General features: G+C 32.8%; 1 long non-coding RNA gene across 1 annotated transcript in view; it reads right to left on the bottom strand.

Moving 5' to 3' along the window:
* LOC107742000 (uncharacterized) overlaps positions 1-8,894 on the bottom strand; it is a 21,134-nt gene that overhangs the window by 8,922 nt on the left and 3,318 nt on the right. Inside the window, exon 2 of the long non-coding RNA XR_001640263.1 lies at positions 1,458-1,460. This is a non-coding gene — a long non-coding RNA (uncharacterized LOC107742000). The remainder of the gene's footprint in view (positions 1-1,457; positions 1,461-8,894) is intronic.

The following is an 8,894-nucleotide window of genomic DNA, read 5'->3' as shown; positions in this document are numbered from 1 at the left end:
AGCATTGCATCAGTGTCTCAGCAATGGATGCTCTGCAGTGAATGGGTGCCGTCAGAATGAGAGTCCAAACAGCTGATAAAAACATCACAATAATCCACAAGTAATCCACAGCACTCCAGTCCATCAGTTAACATCTGGAGAAGACAAAAGCTGTGTGTTTGTATCAAACAAATCCATCAAGACGTTTTTTTACTAAAATATGAGTCCATAATCCATAATACCGCTTCCTCCAGTGAAAAAGTCCATCTCCTGTTGTCTCTCACATCAAAATCCAGCCACATATTTGTTTAGAGCTGTTTTGGCCCATAAACGCTGCTTGATCTGTGCAGATTTCTCTCCTGATTCAGACCAGATGATATTCACTGGAGACAGCATTATTATGGATAAAGGACTTGTATTTAGTCAGAAACAGTGGTTTAAAGTTAAAAAACATGTTAATGATGGATTTGTTTCTTATAAACACGCAGCTTTTGTCTTCTCCAGATGTTAACTGATGGACTGGAGTGCTGTGGATTACTTGTGGATTATTGTGATGTTTTTATCAGCTGTTTGGACTCTCATTCTGACGGCACCCATTCACTGCAGAGCATCCATTGCAGAGCAAGTGATGCAATGCTGCATTTCTCCAAATCTGATGAAGAAACAAACTCATCCCTATCTTGGTAAAACAGATCCATAATCATTGCTGAATGTGTTTCTGTGAGACATTCGCATTGTAAGTGCTTTTGCAGAGGCTTGCGTTCCTTTACTAGAAGTGTTGAAATAATGAATTAGATTCCCAGGGAATGCGTGTCGCTTCAGATAAAAGCATCTGCTAAATGCATGAATGTAAATGTGTTTTTGGAGTTTTTGTTGCACACAAAAAAGCAGCATTGCGAACTGCACTCGAGTCCACCTGAAAAAATGGGAATGTCTGCAACCCGTTCTAACTTGTTAAAGGGAGCCATTACTCATGACGATTAATTAGCATCTTGTCAAATAAGAGGGATTTGAATGCTGATTTACAGAATCAAAAAGTGTCTATATGACAACCTATTGAATGCATAATTATATGCATGATTGTTTAATATTGTATAATGTAACAGCAATGCATAATTGAATATTTGATAGATTAAACTCGCATTGTGCGTCTCCTTTAAAACATTGCTTCTGGCCAAAATATGAGTCCTCTATCCATAATATTGCTTCCTCCAGTGAAAAGGTGGTCTGGTCTGAATCAGGAGAGAAATCTGCACAGATCAAGCACCGTTTACAAGCCAAAACAGCTCTAAACAAATATGTGGCTGGGTTTTGATGAGAGACAACACGAGATGGACTTTTTCACTGGAGGAAGCGTTATTATGAATTATGGACTCATATTTTGGCCAGAAGCGACGGTGAAAGTCTAAATCATCTCTGTAGGAGATGAGGGGTTAAACACGCACAAGTCATTCCTCTGAAGGACAGAATCGAAACACGACCTTATCAAACTCAAATCTGAATCTTTGTGCCGCTTTGCAGAGGAACGAGGCCAGATGGGCGACGCAAAGCTGTGAGCGTGAGTCAGTGTCACACGCCAACCCTCTCCAAACACTCTATGAGAGGGGGTCACAAAGCCAGTCCACAGCAAGAGCTGCTGAATAAATCATACGGCGGTCCGGGACGGAGGGGGGAGGGTTTGGGCCCTGAAGTGCAGAAGGGGTCAGAGGTCAGAGGCCCTCATGTCGGAGAACACTTCACAAAGAGCCTCACACCCCGTCTACACTGAGAGACGGCACGACAAAACAAAAAGAATGTTCCCGTTAGAAAGGTTAAAGTGGTCTGCGCTTTAGAAACATTCCATTTAGGCTGTGGAAAGATTAGAATGTTCATGCAAGTAGAATGTTATTTAAACGTGAAATGTAACAACGTTTAAAATTCACAAAGGTTTCTTTGTAACAGTCTGTGTTGATCAGTGTATATAAACCATAAAAAAACTAAATTATTATGGGAACAATTAAGAAAATGTTTCCACCATTTGCAAGAATTTTTTTTTTATTATTAGATACTTTATAATACAACTAAACAATTAATAAAAATTAAATGATAAATTAATAATGATAAATAAAAATACTACTAATAAAACAAATCTTTAATAAACGTTTAAACTATTAAGAAAAAAAATGAGGTGCCATCGTTTGCAAGGATGTTTTATTTATTTATTTATACTTATCAGATAATAAAATACAACTAAACTATAAATAAATTAATAATAATAATTTTTGAAGAATGTTGAAATGTAACATCAAGGATATTTTCTCCTTACATTGAGAAAACTTATCAAATACTAATAACTTTTCACAAATGTTAAAGAATGTAACTACAACCTCAGTGTAACATTACGTGAAGTTTAGAGTAGGTAGCTTGTATCCTTTTATTTAATATTCATTTCGAACCATTTTAATATTACATTTTATTTAGTTGCACTGAATAATTTTATTTAGAGTGAAAGTTTTGTTGATTTATACTGGAATTGTTCTGGTCTCATCATATAATTTTACTTTGCCTCAATGTTAATTTAGTATCATTTAAATACTATATTTTATATATATATATATATTTTTATAAGTTTGTATTTTTAAATTTTCTATTTTAATTTGAATTTTAGTTTAGTTTAGTTAATTTTAGTTTTTTGTCATTTGTATTAGTTTTTTTTTTTAAATATGTCTTTAGTTTTTATAATTGTAATATATACAATTATATTAATATTGTAATAAGTATTATTTCAGTTAAAGTTCAGTTCAAGTAACCGATTTTTTTATTTTTATTTTTTTGTGTGTGTTAGTAAACTATAATAACCCTGCTTTACATTTAATTTATTTAATTTTCACATATTATGCATTTTTGTTGTTGTTGTTTTCATTTGCAGTGATGAGCGCTTTGTTGATTATGAGGATCATGAAGTTTATTTGCGTGTCTCGCTCTCAGTGTGTTGGAGCGGGTCTGTAATGCTGACGGTGGGACGGCTGTGGTTCATACACCTGTCATGGGTAAATACACCGGAGCAAGAGGTCACTCGCCAATTTGTTTAGTGGTAGGGGTCTTGAACAGCACACTCTCCAGAAGACCTGTGAGTGTGAGTGTGTGTGTGTGTGTGTGTGTGTGTGTGTGTGTGTGTTTAACTTAACAAGACCTGACAAAATAACTGAATCTGAATATCTAAACTTGGCAGAACCTTGGCAGAATTCATGCAGAATAATATAATAATAATAAAATAGACAATAGACGAATGTCTTCATTTAGATACAGTTGGTTGGATCAGCTCTTGCATTCATGTCTCAGGTGATTGAAACTGGCTTAGAGGCGACTCTTTCTCTCTCTCTCTTTCTCTCTCTCTCTCTCTCTCTCTCTCTCTCTGTGGAGAATGAGAACAAAATGAGAACAAAAAACACATTTACTTTTTCTCCATTTTTCTTTCTCTAATTCTCTTACTCGGTTACATTTAAATCCCCAAATCCACACATGCTCACAAAATTCTTGGATTTTTGTCTTCAATTTCCAATATTTGAGTTTTTTTAAGTTTTTGATCTTAATAGCATGCACAAGAAGTATTTCTTGGCATCTGAGATTTTTTGTAAAGACTTTATTTGTGCCATTTTGATCTTTGGACATTCAAGTTCAAAGTCTGTCTCAGCATCAAACTCTTTTAATAGGATCTGCGTCTCTAGCGCCACCTAGTGTTCATCAACACCAACAGACTCTCACTAAACTAAAGACTCCTGCAAATCATATGGTCACACTGGACTCTAATGAGGTCAGGTGAAAATACCATTGTCTGAAATTGTATACAGCGTATTATTTCTCATATATTTATTATTTTTTATTTACATAATAGCCTATTTAAATGGTAGGCAATATGCAGTCCATTCCAAACACAGCCCATGTTTCACCTTTATCTATTTTAAAATAGCTCTAATCTAGCTCTCCATTTAATTTAGTTGTTACATTTTTTTAAACAAATATCGACTTTAGAATGATAAATATGCTGTATTATGTGTCTCGTGCAGCTCGTCCTGAGTTTCTCACATGACCTCTGTGTTTGAACTGTTTGAAGTGCCCATTAAAACCAGGCCAGTTTTACGCCCCTTATTTGTTCCACACAGCCAGTAAAACGGACAGGAAGGCCTTTAGAGGCTGTGTTTGTGCCGCTGGAGGCCTGAATGAGCTGACGAATGTTTGACAGAAATGCAGAGGTGAGATTTCAGAGTTCAGTCGAGGTACAAACCCCCCACAAACTAATACTTTAATGTGTGTTTAGTCATGTTGTTCAGTAAATTAATCATGTTGTTTAGTGAATAAAAACTAAAACTGAAACTAAAACCATAAAAAAATTCCCTACTTAAAATGAAATAAAATATATCTCAGCACGTTGCTATTCTCATTTTGATTTAGTTTAACTTGGTGTAGTAATAAAAAAAAAAAGTATAAAAAAATAATAGACAAAAAAACGATCTATAAAAAAAGACAAAAAATGCACAACAAAATTACTCAAACTTTAATTAAATTTAAAATGAAAACAGAAAATAAAAAAAAACTGATTCGAAATATTTATAAATTGTAATATTTTAATAATAATACTAAAGTAACACTGGTGTATATACTGAATAACAACTCACTTTTGGACAGTTACATTACATTTACAGTTGTTACATTTTGCTAATGTTGAAATAGCATTCTACCATTTCTTTTACAGTACATAAGGCACAATATGCAGTAAACTAGTTTCTATTTTTAGTTAGAAACTAGTTACTATATATATATATATATTGCTGTGATTAGTTATCACTTAAAATTTAACATTAAAATAAGTAATGTGTTGTTTCAACTTAAGAAAAGCAAGTTTTCGTACTTAAACTAAGGTTAACTTTAGTTATGTTGATTATTCAAGTTATCTCCACAAATTTTCAGGTTGTTGTCTAATTGCAGCAACAAATTTTTTTTTTTTTACAACTGTGCACTTGAAATCTTGCTCTGTGAACTTCATGGCCTGCACAGTTGCAGATGCATGCTGCGTCGCCGGAGTCGTGCTTACACATAGCTGTTATTGTGTCGCCCCCTACAGGACTGCAGCATCTCTACATGTGAACTGAAGCCACATGCACCACCTGAAGCACAGCAAAATGTTGCAGAAATCACAATGGGAGACGTTATGTTTGTAAGTAAACCTTTTTCCCCACATGCAAACACGGCTCGTCCAGACTGTGCTGCTGAAGCTGTAGTATCTGTGCGCCTCAGAGGCGGGTTTGAGGGGATTTGTGAGAACAATGCTGCTCTTGAGTGTAGTCACAGGGGTCAAACTCCCTCCCGTGGACGCTTCTCTCGGCCTGTGAGCCCCAACAATGAGCTGCGGAAGATCTACGGCAGCCCCGACTGTGCCGCTTCCACCCAAAAGCCCAGCTTGTCTTTATCAGTGATCTCTAATCCCTCATTCATCTGCTGGGCCCCGTCATTCTGAACAAACACCCCAAAACCGCCCTCCGTTCAGCCGCTCTGCCGCCCCTCAGTGGATGCTCATGTACGGATCAACTTCTTTCTCCTCAGTATTTTTGTCTTGTGTTCTTAAATCTAGATGCATTTACTTGTTAAGTAAAATGACACGAGATAATAAGTTTGGTTTTCTGACAAATTGAGTTTTTGCTTAAAACAAGAAAAAAAAAATCTGCTAATGTCAGAGCAAACTTCCCTCTAAATAAGTTATTTTTTTCTGACCCCATATTTACAGATGTTCACTCGTGTTTTAAGCAAAAAAACTCACTTCATTTGGATAAATTTGGCAAAAAACAGCAGAAAAGGACATTTGTTTCAGAGGTGGTTTTATGCATAGTAATAAAAAAACGTAAAACATAAAAAATTATATATATATATAATTGCATAAACTATAAATAAAAAAAACTATAAATTAAATTTAAAAATGTATTAATTGTAGTAGTAGTAAAAAAAATATTTTATAAATGTATAAATTAAAATTTACACTGAAATTGTCATTCATAGGTCAAGTAAGTGCATCTTATAAATCATTTATTTTATTATTTATAAGATAACACAAAATAAAAAATCAATTTGTAAAATGTAAAAAAATATTATTATTATTATCAATTATTAATAATAAAAATTTTACAAACTAAAATGTTAATAAACTTTAATAAAGTAAAACTTTACATTTAAAGGTGGACATTTTAAGTGCATTTTAATGTAAAATTATCAAAAAAATAATTTTTAATAATGTATATATATATAATTGATAAAGAAAATCTTACATTGAAATTTAAATTCAAAGGTGGAGTAAGCACATTTTAAGGAAAAATGATCAAATTAATTATAAAAATATAAAATTAAATGTATTATTTATTATAAAATTATATAATAATAATAATACATTTTGTATGTTTTATAATTGTATTTTAATTTTTTATTAGAATAAAATAATAATAATAATTTATAAGCTAAAACTTACACTGTGGTGCTACAGGGTTTTACCTGGTGACCGTGGTGGAAGTGGAAACTGCTCAAATGATTATTTTTTATGCATTAACAAGAAAAAAAAGGGGCAAAAAATGCACTGATGAATTATTCAGAAAAATGCTATCTCTCAAGCAAATCTTTTTGGAAGGAGCAGGCGTTTTTCATGCACAGTGGCTTGTCAATCGGCCCCTGGTGGCGTTCTGCGGGTTCTGCCCCAGTGATAGTTGGCTTTCGCTGAAGGTGGCTCTCTGTGGGGGAACGGATGAGAAAAGCGTCCAAAACCCAATGAAACCGCGGCGCTATTCACCTGACACTCATGCTAACGCTGCCAAGAGAAGCGTCTCATTAAACAGACTTCATGAAGCTGCGAGTGAGAAAAATGATCCGCTCACATTCTCATGAGTTCGTATTAAACCTGCATTTGTTTAACCACACATACAGTGACCCCACCAGTATCTGCACTCTTGAGTCACATTTAAAAATGAAGTCTCAATCTTTCTAAATAAACAAGCACAAACCTATTTTACGATCAAAATATATTTTTAAAAAAGATGTTTGTATTGTTGGCTAAAACAATAGATGTATTGTTGAACATTAAGACAGTTCTGTGTTTGTTTGAGGTTAGTGGATCGTGTTGGAAATGTATGCAATGTTATTTTAGTATCGTTGATATACTCTGTAAAACAAATTATTTTTATTTTAAAAATACAATTATTTTATTTTATTATTTTATTTATTTTTAAGTTGTGAACAGTGTTGTTTTTAGTGTCAATGAGATACTATTACAGGTTTTTAAAAAATATTTTAAATATGTTTTTATATTTGTATTATCTGTTTTGATTTGACTGTTTTCATGATACAACATCATGACATTTAAATTAAAGTTTTCGTAATTTTTGCAATTTAGCGACTACTAAATTATCCCTAGCAATTATTTTTTTCAAACAATTTAATGCCAAAAATAAGTTTACTTTTTCTATTTTATTTTAGTTAACATTTACTTTGCTTCTAGTTATGAATTGTTTTAAATATATTGAATTATGTATATTTTTTCTTTTTTAATTAAAGTTTGTGCACTTTTGTCATTTTTATTAGTCTATATTTTATAATTTTTTTTTATTTATTCGTTGTAGTTTATTTAGTTTGAGTTATTGTAGTACTTAAGTTAAACTAAAGTTGCCTTGGCAACTAGCTAAATAAAATAAAATAAGTTTACTTTTTATTTTAAAAGTAGTATTTAGTTTGTAGTTTAATTTTTTTTTATCCCTTTTCACTTTATTTTTAAAGTTTCAGCAATTTTATTGTGCATTTTCGTCATTTTGAGTTCTGTAAATATTAACTTTAAATATGTCTTACATAGATTTTGTCAATTTTTATTTATTAGTTTTAGTTTTAGTTATTTTGGTACTTGAGTACTAAAGTTGAACTATAAGAAATGATAAATGTTGCATTGGCAATTAGCCGAAATAAAATAAGCTTACAGTTTTGCATTTGTTTATATTTTATTTAACGTTTACTTTGTCTCAAGTAACGATATTTTTTTAATGGTTTAGTTACTGATAAGTAACACCTGTGAGATCTTGAGAAGAACTGGCTTCATAGATCCACTAAAAATCACCAAAATACCAGCTGATTGAGTAAAAGTGATGTTTGTAAAGAGAAAAGTTTGGCTTGGTAAAGTTATTCATGAAAACCTTTGCCGACAGTGGCAGCTGAACTGATGAAGGCACATTTACTTCTGTCCCAGCATGTTCTTAATGTCTCATTCAGCCGCTGGGACGCGCAGGAGCAGAGCTGTCTGTGCTGACAAATTCAGGAGGTACAAACAGCACAAGATCTGATTCATAGGAGAGAAAGCGACCTGGAAACAAGTTCTTTATTGGCTAGAAACGCAAATGGTTCTGTTGAGATCATCTTCAGGGATGTTTTTAGGGTACAAAGTCACATTTTATGGATATTTTTGGTATATGATCGCACTACTTTTTGATTCAGGGTTGGATTTCTAATGTAAAACACAAGAGATGATTTATCAAATAAGTGCAGTAAAGAATCGAATTAAACATGTAGTTGTGCAGCAATTATGGGGCCAAGCATTAGATACTTTGACGTAAACATGATTCAGAGAATCAGAGCAAAACCAGATCATAAGTTCATAAGATCATAAGTTATAATATACTAAATCACTGCATTGTTGCTGTCCATCAATGTCAGCTTTGCTTTTGCATTTCACGCAAACTGTTTATTGTATGAAAAATCTGTGGACATCAGTTTGGGGAAGATTTGAACCTGAAAAGGTATGATTTCAACATAACTGAAATTGGCAGAATTATTTTTTTTTAATAGATGTTAATCGACACCAGGTGCAGAGCTCACCAATGTTTATTTATTTTATTTTATTTTTATTTATTTTTTTT

This window comes from Sinocyclocheilus rhinocerous, unplaced genomic scaffold (assembly GCF_001515625.1).
Source record: "Sinocyclocheilus rhinocerous isolate Xijiao unplaced genomic scaffold, SAMN03320098_v1.1 scaffold586, whole genome shotgun sequence".
Lineage (NCBI taxonomy): Eukaryota > Metazoa > Chordata > Actinopteri > Cypriniformes > Cyprinidae > Sinocyclocheilus > Sinocyclocheilus rhinocerous.
The sequence above is the reverse complement of the archived record's forward strand: the minus strand, read 5'-3'. Positions and strand labels throughout refer to the sequence as shown.